This window comes from Lygodium microphyllum, chromosome 20 (genome assembly GCF_053477565.2).
Source record: "Lygodium microphyllum isolate KBCC chromosome 20, Lygodium_microphyllum_v1.1.10, whole genome shotgun sequence".
NCBI classification, from domain to species: domain Eukaryota; kingdom Viridiplantae; phylum Streptophyta; class Polypodiopsida; order Schizaeales; family Lygodiaceae; genus Lygodium; species Lygodium microphyllum.
In genome coordinates, this window is record NC_141154.1 from 56,214,603 (window position 1) to 56,217,762 (window position 3,160).

Below are 3,160 nucleotides of genomic sequence, written 5' to 3' on the forward strand. Positions count from 1 at the left end.
TCATTTTCTTTTTACCAAGTTTTTTTTTGTGTTCTTGGGCTTTGAGAAACTCTTTGAACATTTTTGTACTTTCTACACTAGGAAGCACCATGGCTATTTTCAAGAAAATTCTTTCCTTCCCAATGATAGGATAAGCATGGTTGCATTTATTAAAAGCCATGATGATCCTAACACTTGGTAGGCTCAATTATATGCATTGTGATTCATAAGTGATATCACAATTGGTCACATGCTTGAAATTTCTTCCAACCAAGTCTTTGTTTCCCACATCTTTGCGATTTGGAGAGCATGTAAAAAAATATTAATAAGGAGTATGGGGATCCTTGTAAGGCATGATAGTTATGTTTGTTATCCATATGAGTTCAAATTGTTCAAGTTAGGTCCATGCATCATAAGTTACAATATTGAAATGAAAACCCTTTTCAATGAGAGCATCTAAGATGTTCTTCCTTTCTGTAATGAATTTGACCCTAAGGAATGCAAGTAGTACTAACTCTTTAACATCATGGCAATTCTATGGCCTTGATCTTCCTTATTGAAATGTTAGGCCTTGTGAACTCAAATGTGGTGCCATATGACATTTCATGTTTAGGCGGTCTTGATATATATGAGTAATGTTGCACTCATTGCATCTTTGGTTAGCTTTATCTTCTCGAGGAAGATCTTATTGCTTCAATAATTGTTTATCATATGCCTAGATTCACCACAATCCAAGAAATTCCTCATTTTGCATGGTCATCTCATGATTGGAATCAAGTGATAGTCATGAGGAGTACATTTCTCTTTCTATTGTAGGTAATGTAAGCATTTATGTAGTCCTTCTCTTCATATGGTTATTCAACAAGGTGTATAGGGGTGTTCATAAGAGGGTATAATATGTTTGGCCTTGCTAGTCTCAGTATCCCAAAATGATTGATCTCGAACCTGGAGCTATAGGTCCTTGGTTAGGTGGGGTTAATAAGGCCAATGTAGAGTCTCTATTCTATTCTGGAATCCAACATTCATATGTTGAGAAGGGTACATAACTCTTCTTGGGGTAATAAGCAAGGCCATGGCCAAAGTGGTTGCAATTAATGTGATTAAAGTACCAAAATAAGCAATGAGCCATCACGAGATTTCTTCATGTAAGGACATGGATCCATAGCACTCCTACTGTAGCCCTGTGACTGCATAAAGGCATCAAACTTATGATACTACTCCCTAGGTGCCTGCTTCAAGCCATAAAGACTTTTCTTCATCTTGCACACTAGGTGCTCCCTGTTAGGTTCTGCAAAGCCCTTAGGCTGCTCCATGTATATCTCATCATGCAAATCCCCATGCAAGAATGCAGTCTTGACATCCATCTGATACATGTCCAAGTCAAGCTGTGCGACTAAGGCCAAAACCAAGTGTAGGGTGGTCATCTTGACCACAAGAGAAAATACTTCATCAAAGTCAACTCCATGTTCATGTTTAAAACCCTTAGCAACAAGTCTTGCCTTATAAGCCGATTTGGGGTGCCCAGGGGTACTTTTCAACTTGTACACCCATTTTCATGGGAAAGCCTTCTTACCCTAAGGCAATGCAACCAAATCCCAAGTCATATTCTTATGCAGGAAATCCATCTCTCAGACTGCATAGCCCTCTCCTAGGAGTGAATGTCACCCCTACACATAGCCTCATCATAGGTGAGAGGCTCTCCTGCATCTGTAACCAAAACATAACGCATCGAGGGCTCAAATCTATCAGGTGGACATTTAGCTCTAGTAGACCGTCTCACTGCAGGCTCTGTTGCATGTCTAGCATTCTGTCCAACACCTTGGCCATGTGTACCAACTGTTGCTACAGGCTGTCTAACTAGCTATGCAGGAGCACGTAGCTCCTCCTAGAATATAACCATGTGAATATCTACCATCTTCTCAATGTTGAGATAAATGAAATCACACCTAATGTAGCCTCTTTGTATGAGGCAGTTTGGGCTAAATACATGTAAGCTATAAGAATCCCATATGCACAGAGAGGGAAAACTACTACCCATCCAGCAACTATAAAGCATTGTACTTGACTACCACTTTTTCATATATGATGAATACAATATCATGATGCCTTTCCATCTCAATTAGTGTCTTGGTCATTGTCAATCTTATACTCAAGATTGTGTTTATGAGTCCAAGCTTTCATCTTGGAACCTAATTCACTTGAGTAACTTGGTCAAGTCTTGTACCTATGTCATCATGAACTTAATCTTCATCTTCTATCCACCATAGCCATGCTCTAGATCCATGTCTTTTGACACTCAGACTGCCGATGCATCTTGTCTTCATGGAAGACTACATTATGGCTGTGGATGACTTTTTGCGTCCGCGGATCCTAGAGGCGATAACCCATCTCGCCTACATCTCCATAGCCAAGGAAAATGCATTTGATACTCTAGGATCCAGCTTACTACACTTGTCCTTGGGCACATGGTAGAATGCCTCACATCCAAAGACATGTAGATGCGCATAAGACGTTCCATACCTCCTTTGCAACTTGGAAATCCAAACCATTAGAAGGTGATCTATTTATGACATGCACAGCTATACTGATTGCCTCTACCCAAAAGCTCTATGGTAGACTTGCATGGCTAAGCACACGGCGTATACACTCTTAGATGGTTCTATTCATCCGCTCAGCCAAACCATTCTAGGATGGGGTATAGGGGGTGGTCAATTGACGCTTAATACCCCTCTCATCACATAGCTACTCAAAGGCACATGACACATATTCTCCCCCATTGTCAGACCTAAGGTGTTTTAGCCTATGCCCAGTCTAGTTCTCAACCAAGGCAATCCATCTTTGAAACACAGCCAAGACATCTGTCTTAAGCTTAATGGGATAAGCCCAGACTTTACACGAAAAATTGTCAATAAACATTACAAAATACTTTGCACCACCCATAGATTGACAGGGCATGGGCCCACAGGCATCCGAATGTACCAATGCCAGGGGCTCACTCATGCATGTTCTACTAGACTTCTTATGTGTATTCCTAGTTTGTCTACCATAAAGACAATGCTCACATGAATCAAAACATGCATAGTCAAGGGGTGGTAAATATTGCAAACGAGAAAGCATTTTCATTCCCTTCAATGACATATGGCCCAAACGGGCATGCCAAAGAGATACAGTGGGATGGAAC